Here is a 20,462-nt window from a genome sequence, read left to right as displayed (position 1 = left end):
TTTAGATAGTGTTAGAAAACTAAACATCTTTTCTTTGGACATGTACAAAAAAGTTTTGTTTGATCGCTGTGACTTTTAATTGACAGTTAGAGTTATAAGTAACTCAATATACAAAATTTAGTCAATTTCGTAACAAAATATAAATATTGATTGATCGGACTTAGAGATAACTTCAAGTTAAAAGGTAGTGGTGCCTGTGCATATATTTGTGTGTGACCTCTGAAACGTCTTTCAACTTATTTGTATAGCAAGCGTGTGGTCGCCTGATGATACACTACATCGAGAAATAATATTTTTAGAAAAAATTGGAACGTATAAACATTGAGGAGACATTATAAACCATTTTTTCAAATATTTATCGCGAAGTAGATTCACTAGAGAGCCGTTTTACAACGGTTAACTGCGATTATACTTCGAGTGGTATTCGGACGGTAGTAATCAGATATTGTTTGCAGTGTTTATAGCATGCAGCAATATGCGAAGCAAAATAAAGCCGAAAATGGATATTCTACTCCATATTATACCATGTTGCTGTAGTGGGAGTCAAGGAGTTCTCATACTTAGCAGCTTCAGATGGTAAAGTTAAAACACCAGCGGTGGCAGCATGGTTGCATTTTTATCACTGGTCACTATGCCTGTCACTTTTGCACTTACATATTGTTAGAACGTGAACGAGTGAACGAGGGTGCGGAGTATTAGGGTCCTCTAGAGTTGCAGGCGTACATAGGCTACGGAGACTGCTTACCATCAAGCGGGCCGTATGCTTGTTTGCCACCGACGTAGTATAAACAAAAATATAGTGACAGGCGATAAAAATTGAGCGTGCTACAGCCGCAGGGCTGAGCTTTAAAGACAATTTAATTTTTATAATCTCGGCGAATGGTCCCTGGAGGTCGGAACATCTAAGGAAAATTACACTACAATTGTTTAAATACATTAAATTGGCTTTTGTCATAAATTTCAATATCGAATACATTGTCATAAAACTTCTACAATATTTACCCATATTTTTGCTAAATAATATATGCTACGAGCTACGCCGCGGCTTAGAGTTACGTACAACCACAAACGTAGCTTAGTAGTAGTTGACTTTTTGTTTCGCAGCGCTACAGGGTACACAATGAGGCGAGAAGTGAAATACGGCCCTATTCGAAGAATGAGATACGATAACGATAAGTTCTGGTTTAGATAATTTCTCATTTAGATATCGTTTGTATGCCGTAATGACAGAAGCAGCTCGATTCGGGTAACCAATGTAACTTTGACGTTAGAAATATCGTAGATAGATCTTATTGGGATTAAAATGGAATCCAAATAAACGTCAATTTTGACATGTCGTCGTCTTTCCAAGATCTTAGACGTATCTTAATCATTCTTCGAATCGGGCCGATAGCTATTAAAGACACGTCAAGAGTGATTTGATGTTTGACAAGCATATTGTAGTTGACAAGCTTTGTGACCCATGTATAGAAACCGCAAACTATTTGATGCTATAAGCACAAAAACAAGTTGTTCCTGAAGTCTAAGTTTGACGTAGGTATATTTAAGGCCATTCATTCTGTTGTTACATAATAGTATATATATACCATGCCTCACCGGTGCCAATGCGGAGTCATGGTAGACAACCTAGGCCATCACGGCCTCTCATGCAGCCGGAGTGCTGGGAGGATACCTCGGCACGCCAGCATCAATGACGTCATCCGTAAGGCCTTGGTCAGTGCCAAGGTGCCGGCGGTCCCCGAGCCCAACGGCCTGGTCAGGGATGATGGCAAGAGGCCTGACGAAATGACGTTGGTGCCTTGGAGTATGGGACGGCCCCTTGTCTGGGATGCTACTTGCGTAGATACCCTGGCACCGTCCCATATTCCAGGCATCAAAGTTGACGCTGGTGCGGCCGCATCCTTGGCTGAAAGCCTCAAGCGTCGCAAATATGTCAACCTCGGCAGTAGTTACATATTTGCGGCGTTTGGGGTTGAAACCCTAGGGCCGTGGGGGCCCAGCGCGCGCCGTCTCTATAAGGAGATAGCAAAGCGCCTTATAGAGGCTTCGGGTGACCAGAGGGCTGGCCTGTATTTTGCCCAGCGGATAAGCATTGCTATCCAGAGGGGCAATGCAGCCAGCCCTCTGGGTATCCTACCAAACGGTCTCGACTTGTGACATTTTTTTTATTTATAAGTTTTTAATTTTGTGTTTAATTGTCTTTTCACCGATTTGTGTTGAAATAAATAAAATCTTTAAAAAAAGTATATACTAGTAGTTTGCCTCGAACTGAGAACTGGTGGTTCGCCAAAAACTATATTATCTAGGTACAGCCGACTGCATTACTGCCACTGTTTGTATGTTGTCCAGTATAGCCAGACCCCTCACAAATAGCTTTTGGGCGTTCTAGGCTCTTCTAGCTTCATAACCCCTTGATCGAACCTGCTCATAATTTAATGACTACAATATTAGCCCTCAACTAAACGCTTATCTAATTTCATTTAAATTACATTAAATTTACTTAAGTTATTGAGTAGGTAATGAACTATCCTCTGATAGTTCAGTTTAAAAACGTTAAAATTCCGGGACGTGCCCTTGGCCAGCCATGTGTTCCAAGTTGAATGTAAGAACTTCGTCGGAACTCGTCGCTCGTTCGATTTTAACACATCGCATTTATACTACATTCAAGAAATTTCCATATACATCATAAAAGTTTTGTTCATAACCCTCTTATAACTACAGCTACAAAGTTCTGGTCAACTCTGCTACCGTGCTAAGTGCAATAGGGTGTTTAGAGTAAGTTCGGGTTTGCGAGTAACATACCGCGATAAGTTAGGCAAGCGGGCAGTTGTCACCGGCCAATTTAACCGAGCAAGGCTAGTTTTTCAGATCTTTAACTTGGATGTTTGTAAAATTAAACGTTTCTTGTTTCTTTGTAATTAGGTGAAAATAAAACAAGACAAGACAAAGCATTTATTGCAATCATATTACATAATATGTACTCTGCATACCTAATGAAAATGCACTCTTAAAATTACCCTATTTGAGTGAGGAATAATGAAAGCACCGTTTTCATTGCTTATGGGTTACCCATAACTAAACTTAATATTTTGCCTAAACCAGATATTAATGTAACATCATTTGACTGTTATCAACTGATTTTGTTTCACTGGGTTTAATTACACGTAATCCCTGCTCGTGGTACACACGTACTTTAAAATAATTAATTTACTTGAAAATAGCATACACAATTACTGTCAGTATCAAAAGTAACGTACTCGTATCAGACTACGCAGCAAAAGTAGCTCCCATTCTTTAACAGCTAAACAAAAACAGATATGTATCAGATACAGTGTATCTAAATGTAGAACAATTAAACTGTGTCAGATATTTTTGAACGCGAACTGTGCGTTATTTGGAAAAGTATTTCAGGGTGGCAGAGACTTTTGGCGCGATGTTTCATCCGCTAGCTACTATTGGTGCTGACTGACCGTGCCTACTGATACACCTACAAACGGCTTATTTTAGTACAGATTTATGTTGTAGCATTGGTTTGATTTTTGTGACTTACTCGTAATAGCAGGGAGAACAAAACTTTTAACCTTACAAAAGTTTACACGAGATACCTAACTGTGAATGTTTTCAATAGACTTCCGAAAAGTTATCGATGTAACGCTTGTTGTATTACTTAAAAAAACTATGCCGTTATTCATAAACCAGTGTAAAATAAAACAAGTGTTGATAAACGTTTGTTTATATCTGTCACTATGACATAAATTTGTTTTTGTTAGAAAGTTAAATAATGTAACAAAGAATTGCTAAAACCAATTGCGTAAGTCTTAACGGTGTATTCTGGCAGACTTCTTTTTACATCTCCAAACAATTGAAACCGATTTTCTTCGAGCTTATTAGTTCCTAAATCCACGAGTATCGTTTTTTTATGGACCTGCCGGCCCTAGAAAATGACCTCCACTTCAACATTATTTTTTTCTACACGAATGGCTTGGACATGTCGCTGACTGACACCGTCCATATTTCATATAACTTATGGTGAAGATCGATCTTTATTGTCTTGTGCACAAAGCTTTGATATTTTTTTCAAATAATTTAAAAAAAAAATCATTTCCAAAAAAAAAAAAAACGCTACAAGTCACAGCAACCACTTCTCTTCGTCCTTAGTTGAATGTTGGTCTTCCGATATGAAATATGAGTTTATGAATATCTTTTAATGAAAATCTTTTCGTATCGTCTGATGGAATAAAAGGAACAATAGTTCAAGAGGATTACTAACACTGCTAATTAATACTGTTGTTATTTGTTATATTTTTCTTACCCAGGAAAAACCTTACCATTCCATTGACCTTATCCGTCTATTGACTTTTGTTAATATATTCCGTAACAGGTTTGAAGCATTTAACAAATCTCGCGAACGTAATTATGCGAGTAAAATATGGATGGAGTTGGGATAATAAGGATTAGCGTTTATACTCGTACCTTCCCACCTAACATGGTAGGTTACTACGAATTATTCAATGTTTCGCGGAAGATGGAAATTCTGCAATAAATGATGGTGGTTTTTACGTTAAAGTGATATTTTTTAAAATAAAATGTATGAAAAATGCAGTCATAATACGCTAATTTAATACTCTATTACGAATTAATTTTCTTTTATTATAATTTATTTCTTTGTTTTTACTACTTTGTCAACCTCGGGTGTTTTGTCTTCGTATCTAAATTCGTATATACAAACCTCTTGCAAAACTAACCAATACCTAAATAGACTAAGAGCCACTTCATAGAGCTTTCATATATAAAAAATGCATCAATAGGAGATGCACTAATATTCATAATACTCCTTAGTTTGTAGTTAAAATTTAAAATAGGCCTCTAAGCCGCAAGTGTCAAAAGGGGCTCGGTGGTCTTTATTCAATGGATAGAAAAGGTTGGTGCAGTGTTTTTATACTTAGTTTGCGAATCTTTGCCGTAAAGAAAAAGTGTAAGCCGACACATTTCCATTTCTAACACCACGAAATAATAAGGAGACGACAATAGGCTTATCATAATATTTCGGGAACGTAAATCCGGAACTCAGAACCTACCTATCCATGTTATTTAAGTAAGAAACCAATACACCAACAAATTTCCATATTTATGATGTAAGTTGGGATATAGATTTAATATTGTCATGTAGATCAGGGTGCGTGAGCTTCGCAATCCAAATCTTAGATCATAATTGCCTTATATACTCGTTACCCAATCTGCTGATGAAGGAAGGACTTGACTATAATGTCTAGTGTCTACGGAATTGTGTAACAGCTCAATGTTGGACAATAAATTATAGATAAATTTAAGTGATAAATTAGGTAATCTGAGAACGGCTCCTGATCTCAATTCTAGCCTATCAAGATGATGTAACTTTATTGATCATATAAGATTAAGATATAGATAGTTTATTTTCACATTTCAGCAGCTGTATCTGTAGGGAAAAACCTCGTACATTGATGAAAACAAACATTTGACTAAACATAGAGGCTGCAACAACAGGTGGCTTTGGGTTTCTATTGTTTCCCATAAAGTTTTAAGTCCTAATGTATTGTTTGTCCGCATTTTCGTTAGTAATAATTTGGTTTTTCTCAGATATGTGTAATATTTCAGGATTGGCATGAAACAAACCTAACCTAACCTATCTATAGGATAACCTTACGAAAATCCTGAAAAGTTAACGGTTTCAGAATTATGACTAATGATAATCTAACAAATTATGACTTTCAATGATTATATCAAACAAAGGGATTGGTGGTTTTTATTAGCGAATAGCAAACTCTTTCGGACGATTTTTGGGGAAGAGGAATCATGGAATGGAAAACTTAGGACCGATATTAGGCCTTCCTTATTCTATTTCAATATTTCTACTAGTTCTATGTTAGTATACAAAATAAACTCATTAGGTATATAACATAGGTATTAATATCAATAGGACGGCTGCTTTTTGTTTTGTTGATTAACCAACTTTGGAGTTATATACCGTAGAGGTATATTTTGTATATTCTCAGCCGTGACGCGCATATAATTCGCCGTAGCACTAAGTATCGATAAAATATGCTATTGACATTATAAAGTGGATTCTAAATATGAAATAAAAATAAAACGTTTCCGTGGATGGAGACTGCAGCAGACATTGTAAAGTCTGTCTACATAAAGGTACAACATGGAGAGATATGCTTGTATCGAGCAAAAATATAAGGCGGTAATATTGCATACAAACGACATACCTACTCTTTTTCTTCTTTTCGTGTCGAGGTTACTTTTTTATACTTATACCATACGTATAGTTTTTACATGCTAGTTCGCCGCGAACTGTGAACTCGCAATTTTACAAAATCATGCAATTGAAAGAGGTAGTCATTCGAGCACAGATATATACATGATACTGAAAAAACTCGTTTTTAGTGAAAACGAGAAACCTAGTTAAAAATAGTTTTCTATAAGACCTCGTTGAAAACCTGTTTTAACTGTGATTTTGTAGTGGGGTCAACTTTACCGTTTTTTATTTTTTACGATAAGCAATTAAAATATTAAATGGATTTGTTGGGCAATTTTCATTCCGATATTTAACTACCCATTCCATAAATAACGATACTTTTACCCAAATTGTTAATGAAAAGTATCCTTAAGTTTATACTCCTCGTATTCGAAATGAAAAGTAGAGTGTTTAACTCCGGAGAACGGCGCCATTTCAGTCTCGGACTATTTTCGCTTAGTGTTAAAACCCTTATGAAATATGCTACGCCGTAAAATTGGCTACTTTGTGTCCATGTACTTTTGCAGCTTGCTGTACCTCAAAATGCAACATTTAAAACAGTTCATAATGGTCAGACTGCCTCCTTGTCAGGAGTCCTTGAATAACTGTACACCTATTTTGACTTTATCCCTTTTAGATATAACTCAAACCTAGTCACATACCTGGATTGGATGGATTTCGTTTTGCATCGACACACGCTTCACGTTTGTTCTGTACTCCGCGGGATTGTATATTTAGTGTTTATTGGAAATAAGCAAAACGTTGAAACCATTACCTATGTTCATGCTGATTTATAGTGGAACTAACCGCAATTTGAATAGTGCACACAGATATCCATTTAATGAAAATGGTGGCTGTTCATGTTACACATTAGTTTGCAGTGTTTGGTTAAAGTTACTAAATATTCAACTAAAGAATTTCCAAATAACAGTACTTTAGTAAAATGCTTTACTATTCAAGTAATTATAAAATGGTATATACTTAAATTTTACTCAACAGCGGTTTAAATATAAATGTTTTAAAATTGTGATTTTAATGGAGAGATCAACTGAGATCAGTAAACACAAATGGGTGGAAAAACAATTAAAAACTTATAAATAAAAAAATTGTCCCAGATCGAGACCGCTTGGCAGGGTGCCCAGAAGGCTGGCTGCATTGCCCCTCTGGATAGCGATGCTTATCCGCTGGGCGAAGTACAGGCCAGCCCTCTGGTCACCCGAAGCCTCTATAAGGCGTTTTGCTAACTCCTTATAGAGGCGGCGCGCGCTAGGCCCCCACGGCCCTAGGGTTTCAACCCCAAACGCCGCAAATATGTAACTACTGCCGAGGTTGACATACTTGCGACGCTTGAGGCTTTCGGCTGAGGATGCGGCCGCACCAGCGTCAACTTTGGTGCCTGGAATATGGGACGGTGCCAGGGTATACTTAAATTAATTAATTTATTTATTTGTTGCCGGCACCACAATATGAGTTCCGTCGCTGGTGGATAAGTCTAAAATGAAACTGGCGGTAAACAAAACGTTTAAGTTATCAATAAAAAATCATGTATGTTTTCTAGTCATGGATGTTTTCTATGTATTTAAGTATTTCTATATTATATAATCGTTGTCTGAGTACCCACAACACAAGCCTATTTGAGCTTACCGTGGGACTTAGTCAGTTTGTGTAAGAATGTCCCTTTAATATTTATTTATTATTACTGTCTGGTGTTTTTATCACACAGCGCCGCTGTTGTTTCTGCCTTAAACTTCTGCAAGAAGCACTCTTGTTGTGATTGACCTCTACTCTACTGCAAATTAGTTTTGCATAAACTGCATGGTTATTAAATACAGCTTTTGAACTATAATAATAAATACATTTTGTTGACACTAGAGGTATCGGTTTGTAAAAAAACCGGGCAAGTGCGAGTCGGACTCGCGCACGAAGGGTTCCGTACCATTGTTTATAAAAAACGGCAAAAAAATTATGTTTGTTGTATGGGAGCCCCCCTTAAATATTTATTTTATTTTGTTTTTAGTATTTGTTGTTATAGCGGCAACAGAAATACACAATCTGTAGAAATTTCAACTGGCTAACTATCACGGTTCATGAGATACAGCCTGGTGACAGACGGACGGACGGACAGACAGCGAAGTCTCGGTAATAGGGTCCCGTTTGACCGTACCCAAGTACGGAACCCTTAAAACGATAATGATCTAAAAGCACCTCGTGTATGGATATTAAAATAGCAGTGCAGTCTTATACTCTGTATCTATAGATATTTAAATAAAAGTAAACAAACAATTTGTACATTTTCGGGTAGTTATAACATTTACTGGTTGACCAACCAAATACAAAACCGCCTGGATCTGTCACTGAACGACCTGACTTTAACCTTCATTATTTGATCATGTAATGTTTTCATTCACCCTTAACTGGCTTAAGGAGCCATTTGAGGGTATATTTTGTTTACTTTTATTTAAATACCAAAAGATACAGAGTATAGGAGGGAAAAATAGTTTTGCGATCCTAATGAAATAACGGTAGTTTTTCTATGAAATTCCATTTCGCGAGAAAACGGTTTCCACTAACTAAATCTTAGCAAATTACTTTGATTTTGATGTCGATCGCTTCAGCATAATATATTCTAGGTTTATAGGTTTCGCTTCTTTGAAAAAAAAAATCTTGTTCTGTTTTGCAAATTTTGAAAAAAAAGGAAACCTACAAATCTAGTTTTTCATTGTATCAATAACATACCAAAAAATCATTGAGAATCGAAAATATTTGAAAGTAGAAAAACGTTTTCCCTTTTTGTATGGAAGTTCACGAGGTAATACTTCCCTCTTAAATTTAGAATTCTTCCCTCCATATTTTTTTACTTGGGTCGGCTGTGTGTATTTACTTACTTAATCATCTTACGTTATATTTGTCTGTTCCTAAAACGCGAGTCTATAAATATATGTTATATGTGTTTTTAGCTACGCCGTAGCAGCGATGAATCTACGTAGCATATCTCGTAGCGGCATATTGTAGCTTGTAGCGAGTCTACGCTAATACGCTTCTTATACCACGAGGCATGGAGCGGTATTCTAACTTTAAACTGTGTTAATATTTTGATATTGACATGATACAATTGCTCGCACTGTTGATGAGGGAGAGACGTACCTACTACGGATCGTGTCAATGTAATACCATAAGAAGATCAAACTTTAACGAATTTGAATACCGCTCATATTCCTTTCGGCCGCCATCGCAACCGTGTTTCACAACCAGTTGTCTATGAGGGTTTTTTAGTCTTTCATGGCAACCAATTGTGATATAAGAAGATTTATTCCTGTTACACAACCAGTTGTCAATGAAGAAAAAAATCGCCGCCATCGCAACTGTGTTTCACAACCAGTTGTGACAGAAGAATATTTATTCCTGTTACGCAACCAGTACTGTAACGGGTTTAGTATCACGTGTCGTCCATAGCTGTCACGATGCGTACTGACAGAACGGCCGGAGGGGACATATCGCAGTGTTTACTGTACGTTTATAATATAGTACTTATATTAAGGGATCACAATACCTATTTATTACGGAAATCTAGATTTCTCGATTCCAGATCTCAGTTTGTGATAAATATTGTACTCCCTCAATATACTACACTAGTTAGACGATCAAAAGATATAACGATATTTGATAATTAGCAGTAAATCACAGTGTATACCTATTGTACATTAAGGTACTGTAACACATGCTCTTAAATAGCATGCTTTTTGTAAGCCTGAGGCACAAAAGCGGTTGGTGCTCTGAGATTTAAGCAGAAATTACAAAGCTTAAAAATATCTACTATGGTTGTAAACAAAGAAAATTAAGTCTTCTGTAGCAACTAGGCTTTTTGAGATTTTCCTTTTTCGCAACTGGTTGTGTAACAGGAATAAATCTTCTTATATCACAACTGGTTGCCATGAAAGACTTAAAAACCCTCATAGACAACTGGTTGTGAAACACGGTTGCGATGACGGCCGAAAGGCTCATATTCATGTTTTTTTTTGTCTCTCACTCGCATAAATACCACTTTTAGTAATCCGTATAAAACTTTGTTCACGGAACACTTATTAAAATCACTTCGGTTTTGCGAATTGGTTAAATAGGGTTTTCTCAGAGACCGTTTGACGGAGACAGCTAAAATTTGGAACAGTTATAGCAATTACTGCTACTAATATTATCAATAAGTCAAAACCGCTAATTTCTTATTTTAGGGTGAAATTTAGGGAGTTGACATGAGGAATCAATACTTAGTAAGTATCTACTTTACAATGGTTAATTTGTATACCTCTAAATACAAGTTTATTTGAACAGAAATAAGTTCGAAATTGGAACGGGATTTTTCACATGTTTGAGTCATTTAATAAATTGGTTATTAGCATTAATATGAGGATAGAGTTACTAAATCGTAGATAAATTAATTTAATATTTATTTAAAAGTATAGATGATTTCAAATTTTGACTATGACTGATACTTCAGTATCTAGTCAAATTATTTATTTTCTGTTTTGGTGTTTATCGTTCTTTAATCTTCCAGTGGACCCGCAGGTGATGTTAAATAGACTTCGTGATACATCTTCCTTAAAAAAACTTTACCCGTGATAAAATGGCTAGGTAACACAATTTGTAATCGGTCCAAAGCACATATGTTGTGATTGACAGCTTCAAAGAAACCACAGAAGAGACGTTTAAAGTGAATTGTCGAAGTAACTACGTTGTTGGATTTGATTACCAAGCTTAGTTTAGTAACGAGGAAAATCGATTAAAACCTTAGTCATTGAATTAGTAAAGCACTTCTAAAATCAAGCTTTTACAAATTGTAAACACACCTTGTTTGAAAAATACTTATACCTACTAGTTTTAATTATTACTTACTTACTTAATTATATTTTTTAACTACCTATAATGTTTTCAAGCGAATTCTAAATCAAACATTGGGACTACTATACACCGTGTTTTTTTTTTCGTTAACTGCAAGGGTTCCCTGAGCTTAAATTAAGTAACTTTCTCAAAGACACCGGTATTCTAATTAACTCCATTTCTGAAATAATCAATAATTATTTTTTATCTTATAAGGCCCGTACGAACGTGTAAACTTAATTTAGGGCCTATTTACATATTGATTAGTGTTTAGTACGAGTTAATACATTTGTTACTAAACGTACATACTATCGAGATTTAGTACGTACGATGATCCATGTTCGAAATGACATTGAGATGTCACATTTGTTGTTTATCGCCTAACTGTCAACAGTGTCAATCCGAGAGTTGTGACGTCATCAGAATCTTCAAAGACGTTTCGAGTTTGGTCACGTGACGTGTGCCAAAAGATATTTTAAATTAAATATTTACAAAAATATGGTCATTACAGGTCCCCTAAAAGTAGTTTAACATATTCTAATTCTCTTATAATCCAAAAGATTTTATTGGGATACAATTCTGCCCTAAGATTTGTAGATGGAAACAACCCTATTATAAATTATTAATATTAGTGATAAAAATATATAAGTACTTATTGATCTCTTATCAATAAGTGAATGGAACTTTTTCTTTGTATAATTTTTTTTTGGCCCAATAAAGTATTTATATATTTATTACGTTAATTAAATGTGTATTTCGTATGAACCGATAACATGAATACTCTTAAATTCTTTATAGAGTAATAACATATTTTAAGAATCGCTCCAGTGTTCTAGTTAACGCGTGACAAGTTAATAGAGTGACATACTTGCTTACTCACACGTGAGACATGTATTCATGACATGTGTCGAGACGTTTTGAATTCCAACACCTGGAACAGTAAATTTTCCAATAAATATACACTTCCTGTGGGTTATATCTTAAATAAAAATTGTATCTATTTGTATTGGATTGAAAACGTATTGATTCATATGCCATAAAAGGACTGTCTGCAAAGTGCGAGCGCATCACATCTATAATCAGTTTGAAATACGATTTAGATTTGAATTAGATCAAGATCAACGTAATGCAGTATTTATAGGGTGTACGTAACTTTGAGGCAGATGCTTTTTTGCAATGTTTTTCTAACTCAATATCTTCTTATGTACGAGTATATATTAACTATGTGTAATGTGCATGGAGAGTAAATTTAAGCAGCGACAATGCATGGTGTGTTCTAAGCTCGTTAGGTGAGAATAGACACGGACCAAGTGACTAAAAGATAAGGATATAAGATAAGATAAGGTTTTGAGTTGTGAAATAAATTTACGGATATTTTGTATCACGTGAAATTTAATATGTTATTTATTAGGCACCTCTAATGTAACTGATATCGTCTCTTTAAAATAATAAAAGTGTTTTCAATAACTCAAGAATCCGAAATGCGTAGTTAAGGATAAAACATAATAATGCTAAATTAAAAAATGCTTTCAACCCTCGTCAAACAATCGTTTAGATTGATGTTGCATTCTTCTTTTTGCCGTAGTCCATTTAAATAATATTTTTGTAAAAACAAGAAATGTAAAATTCTAAATTAGAGTTTTAAAGTTCTCTACTATGCGGGCTCAAAGTTTAACACTAATATTTTTTTAATGTTAATTGGTTAATTTCGTACGTGCAGACAAACTAAAGTCCACTTTCATTATTTTTGAACACAGTATATAGTGGGTGGTAGAAGAGCAATAAATACTTTTCTCCATTTTAATCCTAGTCTTAACAAAACTGGACCGGGGCTACATGCGGATAAATATAACACATTATTTACACCAACGATGCGGCCTGGTCTCTACGGAACGTTAAAGTAAACGAGAAATATTTACTCAAGTTCACAGTAAACACTCATTTTCTTTCAAATACAGTGAGATTATAAACATAAAATTGTTAATCATACCTAAATACACACCTACATACATATAATCACACCTATTTCCCGTAGGGGTAGGCATATACCACGGATTTTCACTTGCTACGATTCTGACATACCTTCTTCGCTTCCTTTACTTTTATGACAAACCTCATACACGCTCGCCGGTTTAAGGTGCTCTTGACCTGGCCCGTCTTCAGGTTTTCCCCGATTTGATCAGAGAAAGTCCGCCGAGGTCTACCCCATCCAGCTCCCTCTTCTACTTGGCCTACCTTCATAACTCATCATCTCACAACTTAATCATCATCACCTAGCATAACTTAATAAGATAATGTGGCATCATTCAGTTCACTCAAGATCAGTGATCACTTCAATTCAATATGTTTCTATAAAACCGCAATCCATCTGCGTTCTGAATAGTATGTTATATAGACAACGACTGAGGCAATCAAATACATTGTAGCAGCCTATAAGAGGTGCCGTGAGCCTCATGAATGATACGCCTGAATAGGTTTAACTTTAAGCTTTGAAACTGAAACTATTAGCTTTATAGAATTCCCTTCTGTATCGTGGCGTTTTTCATATCCATCACATCATTTCATTCCATATATTTGCATTTTAAAGAATTTGCAATTTCACACCCTAGGACACATCTCGTTAATCAAGTCAGGAATTCTGTGTAAATAACTTATTTCATAACGTATTTTATTAACCTACGGTCCGATTCGAACTTTGAGATACGTCAAACATTTCAAAAACCATTTTAATATCAAACACATCATTTTTTTTAAGTTTCTTAAAGTTTGAATCGGGACATTTATCATCGCCTAGCATAACTTAATAATATAATGTGGTTTCATCCAGTTTACTCAGGATCAGTGATCACTTCAATAAATTTCACAATACTGTTTTATTTTTTTTATGTCATGCAGTCAAGTGAAATTTAAGCAAAGAGTCGAATAACATGCAAATGTATGTAATATACAAAATCCAGGTGTCGCTGTTAAGTAGGATGGATGCAGGGACAAGATGACAGGATCCCAGCTGGCCGGCTATAATTCTTCTCTAGCAATTCGATTCGAGAAAACGATAAAATGTTACATGGCTATTATAGAAGATGAAAGAAAGAAAATGTTTATAATATGAAAACAATAATAATATTTATAATATGAAAATGATTATGCTAAATGAAAAATACTTATTTGACGTTAAACGTTACACTTTACATAATAAATTGACGACATTAACATTGACGACCAGTCTGGCCTTGGTGGGCAGTGACCTTGTCCATAAAGCCGATGCATGGTCCTGGATTCGAATCCCGGCTAAGGGCATTTATTAGTGTGATGAGTACAGTTTATTTGTGTGTTCCTGACTCGTGGATGTTTTCTATGTATTTATTTGTATATTATATACAATTGTAAATCCAATAAGGGCAATAAATCAAACCAGACAGAATTCACCCGTGTAATCATGAATTAAGAAGTTTTGTTTAGTTACACTTACCTAATTACTACCCCGTAATATTTTTTTATTTAAGATTGCGAGATATAACGCTGCTGGCAAGCTGTCAACGCTTGTTGACAGCTTGCCTTCTTGAGCTTATCGTGGGACTTGGTCAATTTGAGTAAGAATGTCCTTATAATATTTATTTATTAAATAGCTAAAACTATAAATAAAACAACTTAAATGATTACGTGTGGCATACCTAAGTAGAAGGCGAAATGGATTCTCCTGACTAACAGACAGTCTAGGTTTGCTACTACCACCAGATCGCTTCTTCTGTGATCAGTAGCAAAACGGCAGCCATGTCACCTTCTGTCAAATTTAGGAGCCAGTTTGGGCTCTCTGGTATCCCCTCTAATCTGTCACGTACAAAATTAAGTCCGACTTTCATCCGGCGCCGGTCACTCGCGGTTATATTTTGTCAACATTTGCAAGTCTTTGAGCTGTTTACGTATGCAAAACACGTTCGTCTCATCTTTATTAACAGCTGGGGGTTTACTTTTAATATCTGAGCACATCAGTGTGCCCCTAATTGTTGCGTTGGCGCCTGGTGCTAATGATTTAGTGGTCGGCGTACAGTGGGAGATACGGCCCAGTAATGAGCTTGTTGAGTAATTAGAACGACATGCATGAGTAGCACTGTTCTATAGATAACCGTTCTTATTGAAATTGAAGTACAGTGAGCCGCCATGCATTTTACGGCTGATGGTACAGCGGAAGGGTAGTTGCTAAGCGGGTGAGGTTTTCAAAGTTGCGTGATCACAACTTAATTATTAAGGGATATGATGAATAAATGTCTTGCATCGCACGGCACGGTGCGCTCTACTCTGTTCTACCTGACACACACCACTTTTAATATACGTAGATTGTATTTCTACTACTTGAGCGGCATGATTATATTTATTATTTTTGCTCACTAATTTAATTGTGTAATTCATTGTTGTGTTTTTTCTCACAGTAAGTGAACAATTGTTATTCTTTTGAGAAATAAAAAAATCTTTAAACGGATATACTAAAGAGATAGTGACAAAGCTTTCCAGTTGCCAAGGCTAGATTATATCGGACAGTAACTAAAATATTAGTATACCATAAACCCAGTAGTCGCTGCGATGATTCACGATCGCGAGCAGCATTGTTGTTTCGAATTACGGCTTAAGCTACTTGATTGTTTCAATTGCCTTGTCAAAGGACATTCCTGTGCGAAATAATACCTGTGCGAAGCCACTAGAAGCTTACGAAAACTCATAGAACCTTATGACTTATTTTCAAATTGGACAATTTATTTTCAAATTAAACAGTAAGTATTAATTACTGTTTACTCAATTGCGTTTTAAAGCAAAATGTTATAATATTTGCATTTAGTGACAAATGATGTTCTCTGGGACAGTTCCTTCAATTGTCTTCAGGTTGGGCTTAATTTAAAAAAAAAAAAACGATAAAATATGTATTCAATAATACGATTTTTATTACTTATATGTTATATTCATAAATAAATGAATATGCTAAACCTCTAAAAAATTAGTACGGATATTTTACGTCACAGCTATTCCATATAAAAAATTAACTGTCTTAGGGACCATCATTCGAAGCGAAATGTATAGGTATATTTTTCTCTACACAAATCGACCTAGCCCCAAACTAAGCAAAGTTTGTACTATGGGTACTATTAGCCGACGATATACGTATATAGATAAATAAATACTTCACTAAATACATATAAAACACCTATGACTCCGGAACAAATATCTGTGTTAATCATACAAATAAATGTCCTTACCGGGATTCGAACCCGGGACCATCGGCTTCATAGGCAGTGTCACTACCTGGGTGGGTAAACACATTAAGTTAAATCAACAAAATTGCTGAATCTGAAGCATCGATTAGGATCAAAAGATTTTGTTCAAAAAAGCGCCATTTTAATTTAATTAGTCAGAATCAGATTGTGAGCCCTCCGGCTGCACAAAAGGTTGGTGTGGTTGAAAGTTGAATCATATTAAATTGTCTCTATTGCCGTGACCTTCCTGAATACCATTATATTAGTTGGAACTACTTAGGAGCATAACATTGGTTAATATAGGCTAATTGTTGAAGCATGATCATGTTGGTAAAACCTCGTAATTTTATTTCATAGAAAGACCAATGTGTCTTTATTTTCCGCCTACATTAATAATGAATTACACAAGCCAACTGTTAATTTACGGCATTGTGATTATACTCCAATTATTTTTATCCGTCGGTTTATTGACGTAACACGAGTAGAATTATGACCGAACTGGGAATAAATCTCCTTTTTTTATTGTTAATTAGGCAAGCTACAATTAGACAGCGATCAAAGAACGCGTTACATCAACCAAAGAGTACAAAGAGCGAACATGGGTTTCCTTATTGAAATATTAACTTACCTTCCTAGAAACAAAGTGAAGATGAAATCCTTTAAAATCCTTAGTGAAACTAGTTGGAGCAGAAAGTCTTAATATTAAGTAGCTTGATACTACAAAGTAATTTGTATTTGCTAGCATCACATTAAATATCTGGTTTATACTGCTTGATCACAATAAAAATAGTCCATTAAAATTGTTAAATTTATTCAATGCAATTGCTAACCTGTTCATTTAGCAGGTTCAGCAGTTTCAAAAAAAGTACAACCACTTTGCGAATTTGGTATGGATACTTACTTTACACATATCTTAAATTAAGTTAATTTTTTGACACAGATATATCACTCGTTATTGCGTGTCAAAATAGTAATCTATACAAACCAAACCTAACTAAACGATGAATAAGAAATCGTTGACAGATCAATTGATAGCACTTTAAATCCTTTTTATTGAGTATCAATTGAAAAGCCGTAGAAAATAGAGCTCAAAGGTATCCCGCTGAGAATTTGATCCGCCTATAAAATGAAATTATATTTTCATAATGTCAGAAAAGTATATTATGTTTCGTCTAGGTCTCATTTAAGTAACTGAGCATGTTTTATTATTAGTTTTATGTACATTACCTGGTTAACTCATGTTTTTAGCATTATTTAGTTACACAGTTTGAAAAGTATCAGGTATTTTGTTAAAAAGGCTTGTTATTGGATTAATTATTTTTTACAAGTTCCATTTTTTAGGGTTCCGTAGCCAAATGGCATAAAACGGAACCCTTATAGTTTCGCCATGTCCGTCTGTCTGTCTGTCTGTCTGTCTGTCTGTCTGTCTGTCTGTCTGTCTGTCCGAGGCTTTGCTCCGTGGTCGTTAGTGCTAGAAAGATGAAATTTGGCATGGATATATAAATCAATAAAGCCGACAAAGTCGTACAATAAAATCTAAAAATTTAATTTTTTTTAGGGTACCTCCCCTACACGTAAAGTGGGGGTGAAATTTTTTTTTCGCTTCAACCCTAGAGTGTGGGGTATCGTTGGAAAGGTCTTTCAAAACTAATAGGGGTTTTTACGAATCATTTTTTGATAAAGTGAATATATTCTGAGATAATCGCTCCGAAAGAAAAAAATAATGTGTCCCCCCCCCTCTAACTTTTGAACCATAGGTCCAAAAAATATGAAAAAAATCGTGTAAGTAGAGCTTAAGAAAGACATTAAATGAAAACTATAGCAGACATGATCAGTTTAGCTGTTTTTGAGTTATCGCAAAAAGTTTTCCCTTCATAGTAAAAAGACTTACTTTAATTAGGTACTGATTATGCAAATTTGCCTATTTGTTTAACTCGGGTGAAAGGTACCGTTTCATCCCTTGGTTAACAATTTACTATACTTTAAGCTCCAGTTTAGCTTATTGTGACGGAAGAGTAACTACGGAACCCTACACTGAGCGTGGCCCGACATGCTCTTGGCCGGTTTTTTTGTCTTATATTAGGCAACTCATTTTTAAATAGGCTTACCTTAAAACGGGTTTAATGGCTAAGTTTACATATGTATATTTCTAGTTATTGGATTTATATGGCATAGGTACAATCAGCATCAAAAGTAGCGGATGAAACATCGCGCCAGAAGTATTTGATATTTTGGATAACTTATCCAAAATATATACATAAATCTCTAAAATTCATGTTCAGAAGTATATCTTTTACAGTAGTAATTGTTCTACATATAGAACCATGACTTTTTTTAAGCTGTTACAGAATGGTACATACTTTTGAAGTGTTGTTAGATCCGGTACGTTTGATGCTGACTATATTAATCAATTACTGGCACAGCAAGTTTAAACAAACAGGCAATTTACTTTAAAACGGAACGGAACGTAACGTAACGTAAACGTTCATCTCTGTAGTGTAATCACCCGTGAAAGTGTCTCAGATGTCTTTCGTAGGTACCTACAGCAACCTTAATACATTACTTTGACCCCATACAAGTCATGTTTTATTATTAGGTACAACTTATGTTTATATACGAAAATAACAGTTGGTTCTATTTCCGTGGTTTGTTTCTTCTTCTTACTCCTCCTCGCGTTTTTCCTGGCATTTTGCCATGGCTCATGTGATTCTGGGGTCCGCTTGGCAAATAATCCCAAGAAGTTTTTACGAAAGCGACTTCCAACTGACCTTCCAACCCAGAGGGTAAACTAGGCCTTATTGGGATTAGTCCGGTGTCCTCACGATGTTTTCCTTCACTGAAAAGCGGCTGATAAATATCAAATGATATTCCGTACATAAGTTCCGAAAAACGAAATTGGTACGAGCCGGGGCGGGGTTTGAACGCGCAACCTCCAGATTGCAAGCCGCATGCTCTTACCGCTAGGCCACCAGCGCTTGTTTGTTTAAATATATTAAAATTTATGACATTATTTTTGCTATTAACTTTGGAAATTCGGCGATATTTAACGTCTAAGAATATTTTACACTTTCCATACAAAATATGAGTTGGTGTGACCGACCTAACAAAGGTCGAATAATATTTATCTCAAAAGTCAATGTAATCAGAAACTAAACGTCGAATTTGACACTTATTATTAGTAGTTGATGTAAATTATAAATGATAGTTTATTATCCAACGGGGAACGCTGGACATGAATTTTCTGAAATAATTTAGGCTCCATTACAGGAACGGTAAATAAAGCAGCGTTGTTTTTTTGTAATCATGGACTCTTAGTAGGTACGCAAACAATGAAATAGTACATTACGATACAAGTGCGAAAAATATGAAATTTGCAACGAGTGGCGATACATTAAAAACCCGAAGGGAGTGTTTTAAATCAACACGAGTTGCGAATTCCTTATTCGCACATGTATCGTACAACGTTTTATAGTACATAAATGACCCTTTGAATTTACGATATAGCTACGTAATGTGCCAATTATCGCACTAGTTGAGTAAAGTACCGTAACATATGTACTGTAAAATCAAGTAACAATTTTTTTTTGTAAAAGTAAAACAAAACTAAGAGTCAAGCCGTTTGCAATCGATATAGGTAGCCGGCCTAATCAAATGAAGGTTCTGTTATCGTTTATCAAGTTATGGACATCTAAATAGAGTGGCTACTGTGTACAATTTATTAATAAAGATATAACGCTTATTAAACTGGTTAGGCTCTATTTATAACCAACTTTAAAAAAGAACTTGTCACTGACTTCAAACATATCCGTTGCTAGACTTGCGCATATAAAAAGAGATAATATTTTTTTTTTATATTTTTTGAAGTAGATTTTGCAAACTCGTTATAAGGAAGTTTAATTAGGGTAAAAATTAACGAAGCATCGCAACCACAAGGGAATTGACGTTATATTACTGTTTTGCAATAACTATAATAATTTTATATGTGATTATATATTGTGCATGCCAGATGTTGGTAAATTGTGTGAAACTGTTATATTTTAATTACTTTTATGTACGACTTTTGATGC

This window comes from Cydia pomonella, chromosome 13 (assembly GCF_033807575.1).
Source record: "Cydia pomonella isolate Wapato2018A chromosome 13, ilCydPomo1, whole genome shotgun sequence".
Taxonomy (NCBI): domain Eukaryota; kingdom Metazoa; phylum Arthropoda; class Insecta; order Lepidoptera; family Tortricidae; genus Cydia; species Cydia pomonella.
Note: the sequence above shows the minus strand (reverse complement) of the source record.